Raw genomic sequence first — 24,699 nt, 5'->3', positions numbered from 1 at the left:
AAAACAAAAGTACTCTTGGAGTTTATAAAAACTACAGAGCCATGAACCAGCGGCAAAGAAGTTCAATTTATATTTCATAATAGATCATGCTAGTTTGCAAGATCTAAATATGAACAGAAACATGAATCAATGCGATCATATTAACGTGTGAGGAAAGAACTATTGTTGTCGAAGCTTTTGTTGGGAAAAGAACAGACAATAATGGGAGGAGGGAAGTCAAGAAGAATGTAGAGGGATATTTTTATTTTTACACGAGTAATAAATAAAATTCGCATCTTAATAATGGGAGGAGGGGAAATCAAGAAGAATGTAGAGGGATAATCCTTAATATCTTAAATTAAATTTAATTATATTTTATTCTATAGTATGCCACATATACTCATCTGTTTAAAAATATAAGGCATTTTTAATCTAAATCTCACTCTCCAATAAAGTGATTACTTATCTTCAAATTAGTCTTATCTTTTTATATTTATTTATTTAATAGCGTGTTTCATCATAAAATAAATATAAAATAATTTATTCAATAGGGGCACTTTTGAAAAAAAACAATGATTACATCTTAAAAATAAAATGCCCTTGCATTGGACATTCAACACCTTAAAAAATACTTTATATTTTAAAAGGAGGAAATATAATAGATCAAATTATAAGGATTTGACTAAAACAATATAAGCTATAGAAATCTAATTCAAAACTAAGCAAAAGCATAAAAACTTGCAAATTAATTTTCCCTTTCATATATATATATATATATATATTATCTATTAATTTAAAAAAAGGAAAAATTTCATTGAGAACCTCTCAACCGAACTTAATTGCAGTCAAAACCTTTAAAATTTTGAAATTTTATTGCACATATGGGGAACTAAAATGAAATTAAAGAGTTGATTGAAATAACTTTATTATCCCAAGTGAAATAAATAACTGATATATGAAAAATGAATAAGTAATGTATGAAAAATGAACAACTAATATAAGTAAAATTTACAACTCTCATTAACAGCATAATATCACTATAAATATAAATAAGTAAAAACTAGGTATATGAACAACTCATGTAGGGAATAATTGATTATAGAAAATGAATAACTAACATAAATGAAAATGAGAATTAACATTTATAGCATTGTTATGTTGTTAATTAGAATTATAAATTTCACATACTTTAGTTGTTTATTTTCTATACATCAATCTTTCATTTTTCTTATTCAATTTATTCATATGCCTAGTTTTATTAGGCACAATAGTCATTTTCAGTCAACTCTTTAATTTTATTTTAGCCCTCACATGTGCATTGAAATTTTAAAATTTTAGAGATATTAACTAAAACTAGATTTATACCTTGTGTGATGCATGGGAATGTTTACTTTTTAAAAATAAAAATAAATATTAAAAATTTATTTTAGTTTTAAAAATAAAAATAATTATTAAAAATTTATTTTAGTTTTTTTAAAATAAAATATATTTCTTTCTTCAATATTTTAAGAGTCACAAAATACAAACATACTTTTATTTTCATTCATTTAACCATTAATTGATAGTTGTTGGACTAAAATACCATTCTTGATATATATTTTAAATTTTATTCATATTTTAAATTTATTAGTTATACAAACTGATTTATTTAGTATTTTTTAAAAAAATTTAAATACATACTCCCTCTTTCAAAAAATTTAAGGTAGTTTTAACCAAATTTCTTTTCTCAATAAAGTAGTTATTTATTTTTAAACTAATATAATCTTTTCACATTTATTCCTATAGGGTGTTTCACTCTAAATAATATAAAATAATTTATCACTAGGAAACTTTTTTAAAAAATACAATGATTACACTTTAAAATATTAAAAAATGTCTTATATTTTTAACATTTAATTTCTCAAAAAATCCTTTACATTTTGAACACAAAAAGTAAATTTGCTATAAAAACTATTTCAACCACGTGTATATAAAAAAACTTAATGAAATAAGAGATAGTTAAATATAATTTATGTTATGTTCATTTAAATTTTATAATTTTCTTAAAGTATTTTAAATGATGTTATACTTAATCGTTTAAAGTTTCTTTTTTTTTTTGGCAAAAATTGTTTGAAGTTCCTTAAATTATCAAGCGAGATGATAGACAAATAGATTACGGAGGAGTATATTATTAATTTGAAATTTTCCAATTAAATACAAATAATAAATTAAATATTTTACAATATTTAACATAATATTCCAAACAATGTTAAAAATGAGACTAAAGTGTAAGTTTTAAAATAAAAAAATAAGTACTATAATGAATCATGCTACAATTTATATCATAATATTATTTATAAATCATAACCATATGGGTTGCAAGTCAAGCAAATAGTATATAATACATTTTATAATACCATTTATCTATCCTATGTATGAGAGTATTACATCAATTAATAAAGTATTACAAGTATATTGCTAATAAAAGATTAGGTGTGTAATGTGAGATAAATTCATTAATATTATGTAATTAACTTGAGGCCCATAATTTTTTTGCTTACACTTGTAGCACATAATTACATCAATTTTTTCATAGATTTCACAAACCATAATCTACTTTTACATATAAATAATAGAATAATAAATTATACTTTATGCATTTGAAGAACATAAAAAAAAACTTGTTTTATATATTCTCACAAATTATTTATGATTTATATTTTACTAAGAATCTTATATCCATCATCAATTTTTACTAATCCTACATGATCTTTTAAAATATAAAAATCTTATTTTTTTATATCTTTTTCCAAATTTTTAAATTTAAAATATGTTCTAACACTCACAATTTTAATAGCAGGTCCCACACCCGCTTTTTTATTATGAATCCCACGATATATGTTTTTTTAACAAAACATTTATTAACTAAATTTTTAAAAAGATTTAAAAAAACACTATTTAAAATACTGTAGATGTACAGTGCTTGATGTACATCACAACACGGGGGCCCCAAAACAAAAAAACAAAGAAATCAAGAAGTAGGATCACACACACGGGGCCGCCAACTGTATGAAAGGTAACATGTCATGGTCGTTTAATCTTGAAAGGTCATTGTTGTCATTAATTACTTATATCGCCGAAACTGTTGCTTCCTCTTTTGGACTATATGCTGAGTCATGAGTGTGTACCGTCTTCAAGTGATACACAACATTCTAGAGCCTGCCTGAAGGTATTGTTCGATACGCGTTATCTCTCTGTAATCATTCGAGCTTTGTTGTATTTGGTAATTATTAAAATTGTTGCCGTTGTTTAGATCAGCGTGGTATTAGTTACGAGTTCCTTTTATGTGGCTGTGATTGTGACTTATGATCACAGGGCGTCGCATAATTTTTGGATTGTTGATCATTTCTGGGCAAAGTTTTACTGACAGATTTTTTATGGTATGAAAATCGCCTCCCCCTTTTTTGCGTCTATTTCTCTTGTTCATATCAAAGGGATTGATTTGATTGATATTTAACCCTCCCCAAAAGCTTTATGTTGAGTGCTTGCTCTGATCACGGTAATTTTTCTTTTTCTTCTGAACTTCTTTTGCTATTAATCCAAATAAAACGGAATACTCTAGTAGATAATGACATCTAATTACTATTACTACTATTGTATTTTTAAATTTTGCTGTCATTTTATCTTGATGTTTGATTTGTTCCGTTTCTTTATGTGGAACATATGTGGTCCTTCTTTTATTTTCAACTTTAAATTCGGTCCTTAGACCAACAAAACAAGTTTTCAGTTTACATATGTCATTTGTTTTTCCATCAGCTGGCGATTGATTTGGATTATAAAATCTTAATTCATCTACTGTGAGAAGGTGGTCTTTAATAGTTCAAATTTTGCTTTATTCGTTTGCTAACTCTTATGATATCATTCAAAAAACATAGCATGGCAAAAAGTAAGCGATTTAATTCTTTTCAGAGTGGGAAAACGACTCAAATATTCAGATATATGGTCTCTTTAGTTGTAAATACTCATTTCATAAAATTATTTTTAATTTGGTTTAAATTGATTATTTAAATCAAGATGAGCTGGGTGCCTATTTGGCATACAACATTAAGTTACAAAAAGGTTGTATTTTCGTTTTAATCATCTGATAATATGCATGATAAGCAATTTCAATTTCCTGGATGTTTGAAGAGTTTTAAACAGCTTGAATAATTGTTAGTGACCATGCTAATCTAGCTCAATTGTTTCACTAGTTAAAGTTGACAATGTGTAGAGCGAAGTACGAAGATGGCAAATAGGGAAGAAGCAAAACAATTTTGGAGACCGTAGTTCAATTTCCTTTCGCAATAGATAAACAGGATTACAGAACATACATGCTATGCTCACTAAGAGATGTGTAAGAGCAAGAGCGAAGACATATATCCAAAAGCATATAAATAAGGGAATCAGAAAGAATGGAAAGCACATGCCTGGTAACTCAAGTATTAGCTCAACCCCTCTAACTAGGACGTGCTTCACATACTCAGTCTTTACTTCAAAGATCAACGTATCTGGAATGTGACAAGGGTATGTAAAAGCATCGGCCAATTGTTCTGAAGAGGGAACATGGTGAATAGCTAACTGTTTTGCTAGAAATCATCATAATGAATGTCCAGTTCTAAGTGTTTAGTATGAGCACAGCACACTAGATTTGTACTGTAATTCACCGCTGGATTTAGCTGTAACTATGCTTTTTAGGATCCCAATTCACCAATATATTGAGAGGCAAAACAATTTTGGAGTCACAAAGTGCTATTCCCTTTTGCATAGATAATAGTATTACAATATATACCTGCTATGTTTTCTAAGAGCCACAAGGACACAACAAAAGCAATGACATATATTCTATAGAATATAAGTAAATAGGAAAAATGCAAAAACCACATCTTGTAAAAGAGCTAATTAGCTATTTTGACTCAGTCTGGTGTTTCATTTTTTTTTTTTGGGGGGTTCCAAAAGGGATTACAACATTTAATTTCAATAATAGATAATGAATTCGTACCATTTTTTGTGTGCTAGTTGATAATCCTTACTTTTTTTTTGTTTAATTTAGGTGTTAAGTTTGTGTTCTGATCAAAGGATCACTATATCAACGATAGGCAATGGAGGATCCAGGGGAAATTCCTTGCATTTATTTAGCAAATTATCCATTTTGAAAGATTATGGAGAATATGGTGTTCTAACTGCTATAGTAATTGGTATACTTATACCTGTCTTGCTTTCGGCATTGTTCATGGGAAAGAAGAGAGGAAGAGTAAGAGGTATTCCAGTAGAAGTTAGTGGTGAACCAGGATATGCCGTATGTAATGCTCAAAAGACAAATTTGGTTGAAGTTCCTTGGGAAGGAGCTACAACCATGGCTCATTATTTGAGCAATCATGTATGAAATACTCCAAAAGACGATTTCTTGGGACAAGAAGATAATTGAAAAGAAGTTAGTCCCGTCACATGATGGTAGACAGTTTGAGACACTTCATTTAGGCGATTATGAATGGCAAACTTATGAAGAGGTATTTGCTCGTGTGTGCAATTTTGCATCTGGGCTTATCAAATTTGCTAATAACAACGATAGTCATGTTGCCATTTTCTCTGACACCAGGGCTGAGTGGCTCATTGCTCTGCAGGTTAGTTTGCTCTTTCATCTTCATTTCATTGTGTCATCTCGCTTAATTATTGATTGTTTCTGCTTTCATGTATCTTAATTAAGTTTGGCTGAACTGCAGGGTTGCTTTAGGCAGAATATAACAGTTGTTACTATTTATGCTTCTCTCGGGGAGGATGCCCTGATCCACTCACTTAATGAGGTAAGAAAATGGCTAAAACTATATAACTAGAGGAAACAAATGTATTTCAAACCGACATTATAAGATCAAAAGTGGTGTTGCAAGTACTCACTTGAAGCTTTGGAATGTCAACAGACTCAAGTATCCACCCTGATCTGTGAATCCAAGCAGTTGAAGAGGTTAGATGCTATAAGCTCAAAACTAATGTTTATCCAGAGTGTAATTTACTTTGAAGATGACGGCTCATTGAATAATGATACCTTTGGAGATTTGAGCAAATGGAAAATTGCATCTTTTGGTGATGTTGAGAAACTTGGGAAAGAAGGTCCTGTTCCATCAAGCCTACCTTCCAAGGAAAATATTGGACTTGTCATGTACACAAGTGGTAGTACAGGTCTTCCAAAGGTTTGTAACTTCATTTGATTTTCAATGACACTATATTAAATATCTGTTGTGTTCTCTTGGTGTGCAGTAACATGGGTTGTTTAGCTACGTTTTCTAGATCGAATTGATGGTAAAATTATGAATAAAGAGTCCTTTTTTGTTTAAGCCTTTATTCCTAAGGATTAAGGCTTAATTAGAGCCTCCAATAATCATTACATGGACATGGTCTTCTACGTATGATTATGAGTCTAGCAATTAACCAAATGACATGTAAAGTTACTTTTGAGACAACCATCAAATTCTAGATAAGGTCTATACTCTTGAGTAATTCCTTAATAACCTATGTTGGAAAAAAATGAGGAAATAGTTGCCATGCTGAAAAAATGCTATAAGTTTCCAGAATCAAAGTTTTGTGTCCTCTAAAAACAATTCTATAAATTGAAAAATTCTTTTTAAAAAATTAAGAGGACACAATTTTTTTTCTTATCAAATAAAATAGAAGTTCTACGTGTCCTCTAACTACTGTAAAATTTTAGCTTTAAAAGCCTTCAATTAGTACACAAATAAAACGTAATTATGTCCTTTGCTGTTTGGTCTTTTTCCCCCTATCTTGGGGTTTAATTTCATTTGGGGACCCAAACAATGACAATATCTTGTCCCATTAGGTGAAGTTGACTGCATAGGTCACATGATGTTATTGTTTTCCATCAACTATCAATTCCTTAGATATATTATTCATCAAAAGGTTTTGTTCGTTAACTTCCTTGATAGTTCATTTTGATCTTTCTCTACCTCTCTTTATGGGACAAGACCATTTGTTCGACCCTTCTAACTGTTGCCTCCAACAGCCCTCTTTATGCATGTCCAAGTCACCCTAAATGATTCTATGCCATCTTCTGCTTGATAAATGTTATGCCAACTCTTGCATACATAAGTGGTCATTATATATCGCATATTTTTGTATGACCCACATCCAACATAATATCCTTATCTGTGTTATCCTAATTTTTTGCTGTTAGTGTCCCTTTTATGCCCAACATTTACGACCATATAGCATTGCTAGTCTTATAAACAATTTGATAAAATTTCTGTTTAAGTTTAGTTGGTACTTTCCAATTACAAAGAGCTCTTGATGCTTTTCTCCCTTCTATGCATAACATCTCCATTTCATCGCCATTTTGTATAGTCAATCTTTGATATCTAAACTTTTGACACTTGTGGTTTGATTTGATTTTCATAAACTATAGCAAATATGATTGAGTGTTAGTTTGTAAGAAGAATGAATGATTATACATGGGTTTTTTTTTTTTTTAGTTTGTAAGAAGAAGAGTGAATGATCACACTTGGAATTTTTAAAACCCTAGGCAAGGAACACATTTTCTCATATGAGGCTCAAGGACCTGTTTCAAGCCATATAAAACTTTATGCATGCTACACACATGGTCAGCTCTAGTATTGTCTTCAAACCCTTGAGGTTGGCATACATAGGCATTCTCCTGAAACTCACCACTTAGAAAAGCAATGTTAATTTTCACTGATCTAATAGTCCAACCTCTTTTCACAACAATTGCAAGAACAATTCTCAAATTGACTAATTCTGAACAGGACTGAAAGTTCCGTTAGAATCTACTCCAAGATCTTGTTGAGATCCTTCAGCTACTAACTCCAAGATTTTTTTAGACTGTGGTTTGTGATCATAGAGAAGAAAGTTCAGATGCCCTTGCTGCTTGGGATGAGTTGCTGCTTTGACCCCATTGCGAACTTGGGTCACCATCCTTTTTAGAATTCAGAGCATGGATGTCACCAAATTGGAGCATGGTTAAAGCTGTTCACGTTTCTAGAGATGAGCACAGGAGGGAGTGGGCATGCTGTGAGTGTTGTCACTTAAGTGGGTGGCCTAGTTTTGGGCTGTTAACAGTTGCACAGAGCCTAGCTCTGGTGCCATGAAGAATTCAGCGGAGTTCACTCATTTTCTCTGTCCAATAAATCGCTTTATTGAGTAACCTAATAAATAGGGTCTTGGAGGCAACAAGCCGGCCTCTCTAACATTAGAATCTAGGGTAAGTCTTGTTGAATCAAAAACTAATCAGAATATTTAATGGAATATATGACTAATTAAAAAATATATCTAACATAGAAAATAAATACTAAACTCTCAAGACTATATGTGCCGTGCTGTAAGGAATAATAATGATAAAAGTAAATTACAAAAGCACATTATAGAACAGAGGGAGAGTCACTCATCGCCTTCAACACAAGGAAATTTTCAAATGGGCTATAATTTCTCATTTCTTCATTTGCTTGCTCAGCTGTGGTACAGAGGATGATTAATTATGATGCTTAATGGGTCTTGGTTGGGTGTAAATTTTGCTTTACTAGACCCTTGAGGGCAAGGGTCTCTTGGGAGGAGATATTGTTATGTAATAAATAAATAAAGAGAGTTAGTTAAGGGGTAATCCATAGTTAGGATTAGTTAGTCAATTAGGTTCAAGGGTATTGGTTATAAATAGATGGGTGACTTAGTTTGTAAAGAGGCTTTTGAATAATGAAAATTTGAGTTTGTTTGCCTCTCTCTCCTGCATATCTTATGTATCACAGTCACAAGGAAAAATGGCACATAGAAAAGTAGGCGTAGTCACAAAATACAAATAACACAACTAAACGTTTCTCACATTCACCTATTCCCTCCCTACGAGAAAATCCTTGTTCTCAAGGAGTTGGAGGTGGTGTATGAGTATCAAAATCAGGATATTAATGTGTTAAAAGTTGTTTTCATTTCATACCGTGTTTTTTAACTGTTTGTTACCATGCAGGGAGTCATGATTACTCATGGAAATGTTGTTGCTACTACAGCAGCTGTTATACCAATAATTCCAAATCTAGGTACAAAAGATGTGTACATGGCATACTTGCCCCTTGCTCATGTTTTTGAATTGGCTGCAGAGGTAGGTAATTTCTTTTTAGCTCTATAACTGTCTAAAAAATTTGCAATATTGTTTCTAAATTATTATGTTTGTCCAGTCTGTTATGCTAGCTGCAGGTGTTGCTATTGGTTACAGCTCTCCTTTGACTTTGACAGATACATCTAGTAAAATTAAGAAAGGAACCAAAGGAGATGCGACTGTGTTGAAGCCCACCCTTTTAATTGCAGTACCAGCTATTCTTAATCGTATCCGAGATGGAGTTCTGAAAAAGGTTTTAATTCGATAGTCACTGTTTGATAGCCTTTTTTTTTCCCACTTCATATTCATAGCTTTGTTATAACAGTGATGGAGTTATTATTCCCTTCTCTACGATGATGTACTTAAGGTTGAGGAAAAAGGAGGGCTTGTGAAGAATCTTTTTTTGATTGCTTACAAGCGTCGACTTGATGCTTTAAAAGGAAGCTGGCTAGGAGCTTGGGGATTGGAGAAACTGTTGTGGGACATCATTGTCTTCAAAAAATTCGCATCTTGCTTGGGGGTGAAATCCGGATGATTACTTGTGGTGGAGCCCCTCTATCCGCAGATACACAGCAGTGTATTCATATCTGCATGGGGTAATGGCTTTAATTTTTTTCCTTTGTATGTTCCCCCTCCTACTCGTAAGGAATGCACATCATCTTTCTGTGTTCGAACATCTAATGCGTGTCGCTGTCTTTTCCTTGATTTGATCTTTCATTTTATTTATACCAAACATTGGGGCATGATTTGTGAATAATGGACATGGATCTCTATATAAAAGCAATTTTAAGGGGTAAAAAACTAGAGGACAATCTAAGGATATTGCTATGCTCATATCAGGAGATAATCCTTTTACTTGGTTGTAACACTTATACCACAACAATTGATAGGTCAATAAACAGATCACAATGTGGCAGGTAATTGTGACTTGCTAACCAAGGATGAAAATAGATTTGCAAATATAGTTAAATAAAGAAAATATTATTATTATTTCATAGTAAGTTAGAAAATATAGGTAAATAAAGAAAATATTAAGGTTAAGATACAATTTTACTTCTAAACTATTCATGGAAGAGCAACATTATCCTTAAATTATTCAATATAGCAATGTAGCTCCTAAATTAATTAAACTAGAGGCTAGTGCAATGTTGTCCCCACCATTTAAAACTCAAAAATTTGTATTATCTGAAACAAGTGGGTCCCATTTTAACCTCGTCTTTGTGTTTCTATGTTTAACTTCATCATCTCCATTTTCCTCATCTTTGGGTTTCCGCGAGAATGATAGAGCTAGTGATTCCCAAAAGATTCGCCTGTCATTTCCTAAGGCTTATGGTAGACAATCTAGGAAAGCAGGTGATTTAGAGAAGACTAAGACCAATGGTCAAGAGATTTATTTGAAGGTTTATAACTGTAAGATTCAAATGATAAAAGAAAGGTTAGGTGTAGCCTAGGATGAGTGGTGTCAGTAGGGGTAATGACTACTTTTTGACTCTTTAAATATGTACTTTCGTGCAGAGGGAGGAGGGCGGACTTTTGGAGAATTGTGGTCAAGTGAGGAGAGTTCTGGCCTCTCAAATGTCAGATTAAGGGTGGAGAAGATAATCTTTTCTTCATCATTTTATCTTTCTACTTCAGTTTGTATTTGTGAGAGGCTTGTGTTTGTATTGCTGCTCAGAGGGTGTAGTTTATGTTGTTTCATGCTTTGTAATTGCCATCTGAGTGCAGTTTCAATCTTTATTTTGCTTGTAATCCCACTTTATTATTCAGCAATAGTAATTTTTAGTTACATTTATACTGTATTTTCTGGCTTTGCTTGTTTGTAAGCTTAACAGCGTAGAGGGTTCCATCAGAGAACCTTGCTCTTACTGCCGTTCGTTACCGTCACCGTCAACTTCATCATCATCACTATTGTTGCTTCATCCAACTTCCAACACAAAAGCTTTCCCTTATTTGATTCTCCACCCAATGATCCCAAGCACACAATGATCTCCGCCGCCATTATAGAACACAATGTTTCAGATACTCCTACACACCAATCCATGCCAAAATTCCAGACCAATGAGCCGAAAGAAGAAAAAGGATTCAACAACGATGAAGAAATAGAGGTTAAAGATTCTATTTTGTCTCCAGTTGATGCATCATCGGCAAAGAACGTGAGCAATGAATTCTTGCTGGATTTTGATGACTCGCTTGATGAGTCGTGGAGGGCAATCGTGGAGGGGAAGGGGAGGACGGTGACGTCGATGCTTAAGAAGAGTGACAGTTGGACAATGATGATCAGGAAAGCAAAGCCATTGTTAAGCCATGGAGATGGTAAAGCAGGGGGAGAAGAAGACAACGATTATCACGACGACATTGATCCAGTGTCCTGTGCTAAAGAGGGAATTGAGAAAGTCTAAGACTTTCAACTATACGGCGTTGTTAAGGAGAAATCAATGAGGTTCTCATGGCTGCTGATGTCACCGTTGACGGGTTCTCCTCCAACAGGTGTGGCACTCACAGTCAGTGGCCTTCATTGGTGAAACTTCTTACTCTCTCACCAACTTAACAGTCAAAGGTTTGGATTTTAAACAGTGAGATCACATTGCTTTAGTTTAATTAATTTATGACCTACATTACTATATTGAATAGTTTAAAGGTAATATTACTCCTTTACAAATAGTTTAAAAATAAAATTATATCTTAATCCAAAATATTATTATAAACATGATGAGTATTATTTTAATTAAGAATTAATGAAGTAGGATTTAAATGAATTATCTCATATGTGTCTTATTATATTTTATTTTAATTGTTAGGATTTTATAAATTTAATCTTGTCAGGATCATGATATTTTGTTAGGATTTCCTTTTATTATCTCGCATTTTGCATTTTCCTATTATTTTGCATTTTCCTTATCCGTTAGGTTTGAGAGTTTTGGTTCGTTGTTAGTAACAAAAGTGCTGTTTGCTCTCCTGACTTTCTTCTACATCTCCTTTGCTCTCTTCTCTCCTCCCCTTTATTTCTTCTCTTTCTCCCCCATTTTTGTTGTTATTAATACTGTTCCTATATTAATTTGTTATTAAAGCAAGGTTTGGCCTGTCCCAGTCCTGCATTTGTTGTTGAAAATACATAGGTTCCTAGTCCTAGCTTTTAATTTAGGCTTGGTAGAGCTACACACCAATCTGATGATGTTTTAAGTGTCATTAATTATGTACGCAGGACACTGGAAAAATTTCAGAATAGGTGAAGGGTGAATATGAGTGTCTTCAACAAGATTTGAGTACAGTTAGGAAAATTTCACAATAGAGTTTGATATTATCATTGCGGGCCCATTGGATATTAATGATAATAGTAACTATATATATTTCTCCGCATAGTTTGATTTAAATATATAGAATGAAGATTATGATTATCTGGAACATTTTGAAGTTTGACTTATAGAATTCTACATTCAGATTTAACTACACCAATTCCTCCTCAGCTCGGTCGAATTCATTATTTTGTACCATGTCTTAAAGTGGTGGCATTCATCTTACCCAATGCTTCAAGGTGGATTGTCCTATAGCTTCCCCACTTTAAAAGTTTATGTCAAGTTTTCTCCAATCATGGGACAAAATAATGAAAAATGAAAATGTATTAGAAAATATAATGTTATTTGTAGACTGGAAATTGTCGATAAATATAGAAAATAGGGATTTTAATTGAGAGTAGAATTATTTTAATTTATAATATATGAGGAATGGAATTAGGTATTGTTGATCTATCCCATCTTACTATGCTTTTATATATATATATATATATATATATATATAATCGACGGAGAAAAATAATGCTCTGCTTCAATCCGTTAGGCAAATAGCACATATATAGGGAGCTTCTAGGTTACAAGTTATTGAGATAAAATCATATTCATATCAAAATCTATCCTAACTAATTAAAACTAATAATGACAGAATTATTCAGATTAAATGAAATAAACTAGAGTATGGGCTAGGCTCTTTCCAGTGCTCTCCCTTATGTTGGAGAATAGATGTCAATCATTCTCAACTTGCTCATTAAGCTTTCAAACTTAGGCTTTGCCAGGGACTTGGTAAGGGATATCTGCAATCTGTATCCTTGTAGGCGTGTACCTTACTTCAACTTGCTTGTTGCCAATTTTCTCTTTAATGAAGTGATGATCAATTTCAACATGTTTGGTCCAACACAATGAATTGGATTCTTCACAATACCAATAGCTTGATTGTCTCATAAAAATTTCATAGGCTCTTCATAATGGATCTTCAACTCCTTGAACACTCTTTCCAGTCAAAGACCTTCACATATACCATGTGCAAGAGCTTGAAGTTCAGCTTCTGCACTACTTCTTGAAACTACAACTTCCATTTTGAAGAATAAAGCTTTACCAGGAGAAGACTTCAAATAATTGAGTATCCTGAAGACTACACACATATTGACAAGATAGGTTATATTTGGTCCAGTGTGGGATAAGTAGATCAATTTCCCCAATAGATGTTGATATCGTTCTTCATCAGCAAGTGGACAATCTTCATGTACACCTAATTTGAGGTTAAGATCAATAAGAGTAGCTGCTTGTCTACATCCCAACATGTTTGTTTGCTATAGGAAATCAAGAGTATATATTCTGAGACATATAAATGCCATTTTATCTAGCAACTTCCAAGCCAAGAAAATACCTCAAATTTCCAAGATCTTTCACTTCGAATTCTGATGCTAGTTGACCTTTCATTTGCTGAATCTCCATGCATCACCAGTGATTGATAATATCATCAACATAAACAATTAGTATAGCCCTCTTTTCTCATCTATGCTTAAGGAACAAAATATGATCTGACTGGCACTGTTTGTATCCATTCTCCTACACAATTGTAGTGAAGTGTCCAAACCATGCTCTAAGAGACTGTTCCAAACCACTTAGAGATTTGTAAGGCTTAGAAGCTTATGGGCTTTATTCTTGGTCTTGGTTCGAAAACGAAGAGGTGTCTCCATATAAACCTCTTCTTCTAAATCACTATGCAAGAATGCATTTTTCACATTCATTTGATATAAAGGCCAATCTAGGTTGGTTACTAATGGAATTTTGATGGCATTGAATTGTAGGAGAATTGGAAATAATGCTTGGATATATTTTTCCTCCCAAGAGGGGAAAATATATGTATAGCAAAAATACATCCAGCCCTAATAATTGTGAGGACTGAAAATCAGGGAGAAATTAAACAAGGAATAAAGAATAAAGAATAAGATCTGATTCTATAATATTTACAATAAATGTATATAATAAATTGGGATTTTCACATTCTCCCTCAATTTGGATCATGGATGTTAATCATGTCCAACTTGCCACAAAGTAGTCAAATTTGTCTTGAGCTACTCCTTTTGTAAAGATGTTTGTGATTTGTTGTACTAAAGGAATATAGACTAGTCGAATTATCCCATTGTCTATCTTTTCTCTTATAAAATGCCCACCAATCTCAACATGCTTAGTTCTATGATGTTGAACCGAATTATGTGATATGTTACTGGCTGCCATACTGTCTGAACAAAGTTTGATTGGCAAATTTACACTTTTCTTCAATTCATCAAGTACTCGCTTAAGCCATATACCATCACAAATCCCAAGTGCTACTGCTCTAAACTCAGCTTCTACACTGCTTTTTGCAACTACACTCTGCTTCTTACTTCGCCAAGTGACAAGATTGCCCCAAACATACATACAATATCCAAATTTGGATTTTGTCATCCTAGTCACTTGCCCAATCTGCATCTATAAAAATTTCCACATTCATGTGTTAGACTTCTTGAACAAGAGGCCACATCTCGGAGATCCTTTAAGGTGTCTAAGAATTCTGTAGACTTAAGTGTTTTGCCTTGGATCACGAGAGCGCTGACTAACCATACTTACTGTGAAAGCAATATCTAGTCAAGTGTGAGAGGTAGATTAACTTCCCCACCATCTGTTGGTATCTTCCTGCATCCACAGCCTTGCCAAGGTCTTCCTCATCACTTATCTTGTCAATTTGTAAGGCCTACAATAAATGCATATAGTAAAATAAGATTTTCACATGTATTTTGCTACAGGTGCCATTCCATTTGAGGTTGTGCTTGCAAAACACATTCTTCCATTATTCTATAAATACATTTTTGAAGAATCATAATCCTAAAAAGCGTAACAAAGACTTTTGAGCCATTTCCAGCCCCAAAAAATTGTCAATTTTATATTCATGACTCTTAAATCTATGGAGAACTCCTCTCCTTACATCCACCATTTGAATTCTTTCCAAACACCATAGACCTTCAATCTTCTTGCTCCAGCAACCACTGCATTTGCCCAGTCATCTTCCCCATTTCATCCAAGTTTCTTGGTTAAATCATAATCTAAGAAGTCAAGGATGATTCCATTGTCAACCAGAATTTGAGCTGGCTTCCTGCCCACATGTACTTGCAGCCTCATTGAATTTGTTCCCACCTCCCCTTCTATAGCATGAATTGAAACATGGAGACATCCAAGGGAGTCTTCATCATCTTCATTCTTACCATAAGGTTCTTGAATGTGTTCTTCAGAGGTTTTATCAATTTCTATAATTTGTAACTGCATTTTCCTTCTCTGAGGGAAATTATGGCCTCTTGAATACTTTTGATGGCAATAAAAATGAAGATTCCGGTCTCTAAGTTTTGCATCTTCTTTTAGGCTCATCGTCTTGGAGATTATCAAACCAAAGGTTTGTTGTTTGGACGATGAAAAAGATGAGCTTCCTAGGTTTGATCTTGCAGACAAAGCCGTGGGTGCCCCTGAAGGTGTTTTGGATGAATTTGTTTTGATTTGTTAGGACTCACCACAAGAACTTCCCTTCTTGGTCATTACCTATGTTTCAGAATAGAAGGCTTCAATGACACCCAGAACCCCCAACAATACCAAACAATGTTTTTCTCCATGTGAATGCATCAAATGCCTTCTAGAGGTTAATTTCTTGGAGGCAGGTCAACTTTTTGCATCTTGAAGTGTATTGGGCATCAAGATTCAATTAGGCCTAGCGAATCTTCCTGCTAGCCTACTAGATAGGACTGAACAAGATTAAGCTTGCAATGCATACGATCTCATTGAATGCATCTTTACACACCCCTAAACTCCTTGTCTTTTGCAAATGCATGAGATCCTCCATCAAGGCTTCATATGAAGGTCCGAGTCTTGCTTGAATTGCTTTAACATAATTGTCCGAGTCATATGAAGGATTTGTTGGCCTGCTGATGAGTGCTCAAATGATTGATGCCACTAGAATGCCTTCTTGTCCATATGAATGCTAGCCATGGTGATTTTCCTAGCTTTTGGTGTTTCATCCAAATGAAAATGTCTTTCACAATTTAGAAGCCATCCAAGAACATCTGCATTCTATAATCTTGGAAAGTCCATCTTGGTAAAATGTGTAGGTGGTAGACAATCACATTGTTTAGTTCTAGGCCAGTGAGGGCTGCTGTCGCTACTGTCAAATGGAGAGCCTCCACCATTACGAGACTCATCAAAGCTTCTAATGAGTTGGGCAACCTAGGTGGTGAGGGCTTGGAATATATTCTCCAGGGTATGAAACCTCTCATCATTTTGATATGCCGTTCTTCTTTGCGCAGCTTGTGAATGTGTTTCAGGCATACAAGGTGAGGAAAGAGGCTCTGGATACCACTGAAATGATAAAAAGAGAGGAAGAAAGAGAGATAGGGGTCAATAGAAGATAAACAGAGGAGAATTGAATAGTGCTTTGATGTTTAATTGATAACACCAGGGCATACATTTAGGTCTAAGCCTCTTATTTATATATTAGTCCCTTAACTGTCAAAGCTACCAAGTGCTAATTAACTCTTGCTATATATATTATTTACAGATCAATTTCACCTTAGGCTTATTCTAGGGGTTGTTAGTTGTGCGAATATTAATAGTGTACATTTACATAATTTACTTTTAACTGCAATGATAGCTTACAATCTCTGCTTTAATTCTATGCTGAATTACCTTTCATTAATTAGATAATGTTATGCTTGTATGGTTATATTTGTGCGTCTATTATCCAAATGAAGTTTTCTATCGTTATCTCTCAACAGGGCTCCTATTGGTCAAGCAAACGGCTTGACAGAAACATTTGCTGGGGCTGCCTTCTCTGAGTTTCATGACAACATCGTTGGACGTATTGGTCCTCCTCTTCCTTGTGGCTTTATTAAGGTAGTCCATATATCTCATTCTTAATGATGATTTAATTTAGCATCAAAACCATACTTATTTTTCAAGGTTATTTTTTTGGGCTGTAATCATGATAAAAGATATTTAATGCCAAGTTTAGTATTTTATACCATGTCAGAAATTTATAAATTACATATTTCTAAATCGTGCTGGAACGTATAACTGGCTGCTCTTCAGCTGTTAATAGGGAAATAATTGACCCAGTTCTTATTTCTGGATATGTAGCTTGTTTCTTGGGATGAAGGTGGATATATGACATCAGATAAACCAATGCCACGGGAAGAGGTTGTAATTGGGGGGTTCAGTGTGACAACTGGCTACTTCAAGAGTCCTGAAAAAACTAATGAGGTGTTTAAGGTAAATTCCAAAACCTAGGCTGTAAGTATGTCTGAGATTTGTCTTGAAATATTCTTGAATCTTATCCTGCATCTTATAAGAAGCACTTACAATTGTGAACTTGGTACAGGTTGATGAGAAAGGTATGCGTTGGTTTTATACTGGTGATATCGGAAGGTTCCATCCTGATGGGTGTCTTGAAATTATAGATAGAAAAAAGGATATTGTCAAACTTCAACATGGAGAATATATCTCTATTGGGAAGGTGACTTTAACTTATCATTCTTGATGAACTACTTGCACAAGGCTTATAGAAAATTAATCTGGATCTTTTTTTGTGCTCTGTTCCAACTTCATTGCAGGTTGAGGCAGCACTGTCAACATGTCGTTACGTGGATAGTATTATGGTTTATGCAGATCCCTTCCGCGACTATTGTGTGGCTCTCATTGTTCCTTCACGTCATACTTTGGAGAAATGGGCCCAGCAAGCTGGTGTTTCGTGCACAGATTTTCCTGAGCTATGTGATGATCCTGAAACTGTCTCTGAGGTTCAACAGTCCCTTTCCAAGGTTAGTTAATATGAATCAATTATTTGCAGAATGTACATGACACTTCTTAACTACGATTCCTGGATACCTTTGGGTGTGTTTGGTTCACAGGAGGAGAAGGGAGTTAATGATCCTTGTTTGATTTAATTTGAGGGGAGGGGAGGGAATATATTAATGAAAATATGTTAATATTGTAATTTATCAATGTATATTTAATGAAAAAATACATTGAAATTTAGTTGAAAAAATGTTGGACCAATATATTGATGTTATAATTCAGCTGATGAAGATCTTGTGTCGGGATATATTTCCTCTCCTATGTTCCCAATTTTATTTTTTTCAACTTTAGAACGAGATAGTTCCATATATTTTTTTTTATTGTTAAGGAAAGTGGTTTTGTCTTTTGATTCCAATAAAATATTGAAATTTTATACATAAATGAGTTATTAATTAAATTTAATTAGGTAATAAAACTTATTTTATTACAAGAAAGAGGGGAAAAAAGACTTAATTTTTTTAATATAATAAGTAGTTTAGAATTTTTAAATGACTTGGGCCAATTTAGTCAAACATAATTCTCCCCTTCCCCTCCCTTCAATTTGTAAAGCACACAAGAGCTCTCCTTCCCTCCTCTCTATTTTTTTATCAACTAAACAAGGGAAGGGGAGTTATTAGGTAGTAACCGTTAAGGGAGTTAGTGTCTCAGCAACTACATAAAAAGAAAAAAAAATGGGGGGTTGTAAATCAAATGTAATCTCAGACTCAGAAGTATTATTCAGTTCTATCTCTCTCTTGTCTCTTCTCTTCCTCTACCCCCCCCCAAAATTCTTTCTACCACTACAACACACATTCATGCTGGGAAGAAAATACCTGATGTTGAACGAATAGTCTTGGGCAGGCCACGTTCTGGAATTATATTGATTAAATTTGCATGATGAGTATTTCTACATATGTGAAGTCTAATATCTGTGTCAAAGAGGAATACCCCTTTTTTTGGGAAGTGAATCAAATATAAATTAATAGAAAGCGAAATGATACAAAAAGAAAGAATAAAGAGTGTTTTAACACCTGACAAGATTCGAGGAGAAGAGTCCAGTTGAGAAAAGAAAAATAGCACTACTATAAGACCAAGAGGAAAAGACAGATGATGTGTTATTTTTTTTAGTCTCCTGGTTGATGTGTGATACGGTTTTGTAGATGTACTTAGAAGGTAGTGTTCTTCCGAACTCTGTAAAATGGAACTAATGACTTTGTATAAGCTGTTTAAGACAGATGATGTGTTATTTCTTTAGTCCCCTCCTCCCCCCTTTCCCTTTCGTGAGAAAAATATAAAAGGAAGAAAAACTAGGACAATAAACTTCTAAAAATGGTAAAAAAAAAACAAAAAATAGTAAAAAAAAATTTTTGTTGGGAATTTCTCCTCCTAGTTTTCTTTTCTCCCTATTTTTTCTTACTTTTTTCTCCATCCAAACCAAGCCTTCAAGGGGGAACAAAACCTGATTCTCTTCTTGATGATAAGCCTGGTCGATGTGCGCTCCTGCTGTAATAAGGCCTTGTTACCATTTGAAGTTATGCGCCTTCAGCTTTGGAGAATTACTACTTATATAAATAATGTTTTTATATTCTTGACATCGACTAACTTCTTTCATTTTAATTCTTCTCAGGCCGCAAAAGCTGCAAAACTGGGCAAAACTGAGATTCCGGCGAAATTTAAGCTACTGCCAAGTCCATGGACGCCTGAATCCGGGTTAGTCACTGCCGCGCTCAAGATAAAGAGAGAACAGCTGAAAGCCAAATTCAAAAATGAGCTTCAGAAGTTGTATTCCTGAATGCTTTATTTGTATACATAATATAGGGTAAAGGGGTAAGAAGTCATCAGAAACATCAAATACCCTAAAGTGAAGAAAAGTGCATGAGTACCTATGAACTTGTTTTGTTGGTGCATCTATGACCAAATTGTAAAACTTCAGATTCACATAACCGGTCAATCTCATAGGCTTTTAATGGTTACAATTTGGTCACAAATGTACCAAAAAAATAAGTTCATAGATATTCATGCACTTTTCTTCATTTTAAGTTATCGAATACTCCTGCATGGCAACTTCTTAAATATTTTTGCCCTTTTACCCTTTAATATGATGTTTGATTTTGTTTTATAATTTATCAACCTCACAACCTTTGATGCTCCATAATCACTTATTTACACTATTTATGTAATAATGATTGTAATATCTCAGCCTTTCCCTTTAATGTATTAAATCTAGGTTGTATATTATTTGATGAAGTACATGTGTGTCCAAAGGGATGAAGATGATAGAATTTTAAGGGATAAATAGTTTATGCTTAAAAAATGATTTTATGATTGTTTAAAGGTTCTATGAAAAAGTGATTTATTATTGAGAGATTTCATAAAAAGCAAAAATTATTTTATCTTGGGTTACAATGGTTAAAAACTAATTTATTATTTAGCATTTTCATAATTTTGTGTATCTTAGTCTTTTTATCTAACATTTTCTTTTATATGGTATTTGCTTATTTTTCCAAAAAATGATTGAAACTCAAAATTTGTTTCCCATCCCATCCCATCCCCAAAGGAGTTAGGACGGGACCTGGACGTCCTAAATACACATCCACTATTTCAGCAACAAAATTATTACAATATTTCAACTTATTACTTGACAAGAAAAAGCATACGTCACATTAATTAAAACCCCAGAAAAAATTTAATGCAAATTATCATTATGAACATGGTTGATCACAAAAGTAATGACTGACTAGAAGAATTAAACTAGTGAAACCAAAAAGAAAAACAAACCAAGACATGATTCTATTTAGGTGATTAGGAACCCCAATCTCAAAATGCTAAGCTGCACTGTCACTAAAGATAGAGAGAGGTTAGTACCTTCCAATCCAACAAAACAGCTCTTCGAGTTCTTGCCAAAAATCCTACTCCAAGGAGATTGTTAATATTTTGAATAAAAGATAAAAGCATAGAATCTAACTAAGGCCTCCCTTCACTCTCCAAAAACAATTTCTCTTTTCCCATGATGAGAAACAAAAATTGAGAAAAGTATGTAGATGCTAGTACTCTCAAAACAAAAACTAATGCTTCATATGCTGTCAAACAAATTTCTGCTTCAATCCACTTTACAAATAACAACATTCATTTCGGTAATAAAAACCACACCACCATAAATTTCAATCATCACAAAATATGCATTATATTTATAGTTGATAAAGCATTTCAAGCAGATACCTCTGAACATGAAGGTGGAAATTTAGTAGTCCTCCAGAAGAATTGCCATATAAAAGTGAAAGCATAGCCAAGAGCAGAATCCCTTTTTATTTGTGTGCACCAGGCCAATATTAATGATACTGCCTTGACTGACATAATCTGCTTAGTCATATGGAAGAAATATCAAGAAAAAGATGTACCTTTATCAAAGTATATTGTAGAACTAAATAGGGAACAAGAAAGAACTAATTAACTATAAATAGCATAAATTTGTAGAAGCATTCATGCCTAAAACAAAGAACAAATACATGCTTTTGGAAATCCCAAGATTTCCCAGTAAAGGAAAAAAGGCAGTAACAGAAAATCAAACTGTGGGCCTTAATACTGAAATGGGTAAACATGGATTCACAATAGTAATGGTGGGCTTTTGCTTTGCTCACATTTTATCCCAAATGATACACATGAGGAGACATGTTAGAGAACGAAATTTCTGGATCAGACCTTCAGAACTAAAGCTATTAAAATGCAAGGTTCCTTGCCATGATACATCTAAACTTTGGTTATATTAGACTTAATTATGTCATATAGATGAACTTAAAAAAAATGAATTATAAATAGTGTGGTATTGTCTTATAAAAAGACATTTATATATTATGCTTATATGAAAGAATTGTCGTAGGAAAACTTGTGTTGCTGAAATATACCAGTAGAAAAAAGGTTGAGAGCTCTGGCTATGAAAGCAGACATCATAGTAGATGTGAAGGTTGTGGCCATAGCGATGACGAGGATCAATCTGCATATAATAACACCAAGAAAAGTCTTAGCCCTTGATCCATCCATATGAAGAAATTGTAGCAAACGTGAGCTTAACAATCAGATAATGATCATAATGGTCAACATATACACTCATTTGAATTAACTTACAGCTTCAAGCCAGTGCCTTAGCGCTAATTTCTGGGCCATCTCATCTTTGGACAAGCCTTTTCCCACCTACCAAAAAAAAGGGTAAAAAAATTCATAGGCGTTCGACTGGCTTCAAAAAGAAATTCTGCATTCTTAAGAAGAAAATGAAAACTTGGAATTTGTCTCTGCCGATAGTCTTAGTCAAAGATCTAACCAGAAAGCCAGAGGATATGTAGCTTAAGTTTAATTATGTTTGAAGCAACGAAAAAATATGGCTAAAAGAATATATGCATTATTTTGAATGACGTCAGAAAGACATTCCAGTCTTGGCAACTTAGTCAAAGTTGCTAAAAAAAAAAAAGTTTGTAACTTTAGTTCCAACATGAAAAGAGATACCTTAGCAGCCATGGTCCTTGCTCTTGCCCATTTTCAAACAGCTGGTTCTAATTTATCAGAGTCAAAATATGATATAGAACATCGGTTCAGTGTTGCAAAGTCTATAGCTTTCCACCTGCAAGAGTTTAATAAAAATTAAACCCACTTAGTATTCCAATCATGAACTTGAAGTAGTTAATGTTACAGCATGAAATTAAAAAGAGCATATAAAACGATACACGCTTGTCTCTAAGATTTGTCCATTACTGATAAATTCTCAAATTCTTCGAATCAATTTATGATCCAATGAACGCTCCACATTAATGCTGACGGAGTTGACCAGCAACTCATGCCCCTAAGACATCACTTTTTGTCAACGAAACTCAACCAGATCTTATATTTAGAACTAAAAATTCAATAAACGCACCAGATCTGAGGACGACGAGGAGAACGATGGATTTGAGGCAACACCAGATCTAGGTCGAAGAGAACGACGGCGGTGGAAATCTGAGGCAAAGCTGGGACAGAAATTTGGGTGGAGATCTGGGTCGAGGAAGCAAGTATCTTGCAGTCGCGTCGTGTGGAGGAGTGGAGGTGGAGGCGGAGGCGTGGTCGAGGTCGTGGAGTTGAACTTGGAGGCGTGAAGCTGCGGTCGACTGCTCTCCGGTCTGCGTGGCTCAGTGCAGCGGGAAGGTTGGAAGGGAAAGTGAAAAATGAATTTCAAAATCGCGCGTGTCCGGTCCTGAAGCTGAAGGCTGAAATTGAGGACTAATCCAAACTCCAAAGACAACAGCATTTGGCACACCTATTTATTTGAGGTTTATCACAATGACAGATTTTATGTAAATATTATTTGTTAATTTTTTTTTTTTTGATTTGCTTTCCCTCTATTGTTCTAAAGTTTTTTCATTGCCTTTTTATTTTTTAATCAAATGATAAGCTAGAAAAAAATGCTTTATTTCATGTTCTTAAATAAAGACTTAGCGCTGTATTATTAATTCCCTGAAGTTCATTCATACATAATGAGATTGATAAACAAGATGGTAACTACTTGGTGCTGGCATTTTTTTCTAGCATTTTCCTGTCATGTTTTGCAGATTGGCCACAAAATAGCTATTTTTTTTACAATGGACAGTGCATGTTTCTAAAACTGTTCGGGAAACACAGAGCAAAATGTGGAGAATCAGGTTTGTATTAGTCTGAATAGAATGATTTATTTTTGCATCTAATTTCTGTATTTTCTTGTAATTTAGAATTTGGGCTGGAAATAAATCTTTTCTAAGCTTTTTACCTTTAGGTTGAGAATTCTGTCCTAATTTTTTGTGCGATTGTTAGTCCAAGAAAATTAATAACTTATGTTCTCATAATTTTGCAGCTTGATATTACAAGAAAAGATTTAGTCTTCATTAAAGAGGATGATCTCAAAATTAAAAACCTCCATTCTTTTCTGACTCAACAGTATAGTCTTTATTCCGACTTATCCCTCTAATTGGCACTAACATGACAAGGATTTCGTGTAATTATGGATTTTTGTCTGGCTTCACAAGTTGGAATAATATCTGTTTTGAAAAATATACCAATTTAACCACATTTCATCAATGTGTCCGTTATTGTGAGAAGATGATTTTATGTATTTGATGGCTTTTACTGACAAGTCAATAAGAGAAGTTAACACGAATGAGTCTGAAAAGTTGAGTATTTTTTTCAATAGAAAAAGTTGAATATTTTAAACTTTTGAACTTTGTGCGGTTCCAAATTGATGAACTTTCTTTTATCAGTGATTCTGTGGTGGGCCTTAATTCAATTAAAACCACATGGATATGAAGGATTTATTTACTTTACATGAAAATGCAATTACTTATTGAGATCAACCAAAGTGCAGTTTCTTTGCACATGTGTATGCCATAAATATGACGATGGCTTTTCAAGATAAAGTCATCCAAATGTAGTAAGTTTAGACTGTAAAATCATATG

The 24,699-nt window shown here is 33.6% G+C and overlaps 1 long non-coding RNA gene and 1 pseudogene across 5 annotated transcripts; one reads left to right on the top strand and one right to left on the bottom strand.

Moving 5' to 3' along the window:
* The first annotated feature begins 5,240 nt into the window (after positions 1-5,240).
* On the top strand, positions 5,241-20,394 carry LOC129299706 (long chain acyl-CoA synthetase 8-like; annotated as a pseudogene).
* LOC129299707 (uncharacterized) lies at positions 13,083-23,493 on the bottom strand. 5 transcript variants are annotated; one of them, XR_008590622.1, is made up of 8 exons: positions 23,153-23,493; positions 22,747-22,861; positions 22,372-22,437; positions 22,152-22,240; positions 21,115-21,606; positions 19,083-19,996; positions 17,776-18,207; positions 13,083-16,776 (listed from the first exon to the last, which is right to left on the bottom strand). It is a non-coding gene; the product is annotated as an uncharacterized LOC129299707 (long non-coding RNA). The 5 variants fall into 5 exon arrangements; XR_008590624.1 differs by having other exon boundaries at positions 17,941-18,207; XR_008590623.1 differs by lacking the exon at positions 13,083-16,776 and having other exon boundaries at positions 17,412-18,207; positions 21,115-21,158; positions 21,469-21,606.
* Positions 23,494-24,699: the final 1,206 nt, after the last annotated feature.

Source organism: Prosopis cineraria, unplaced genomic scaffold (assembly GCF_029017545.1).
Source record: "Prosopis cineraria cultivar Desert tree isolate PC_DT_omini unplaced genomic scaffold, ASM2901754v1 PC1266, whole genome shotgun sequence".
In the NCBI taxonomy this organism is placed as follows: domain Eukaryota; kingdom Viridiplantae; phylum Streptophyta; class Magnoliopsida; order Fabales; family Fabaceae; genus Prosopis; species Prosopis cineraria.
This window is presented reverse-complemented; position numbering and strand designations above follow the sequence as displayed.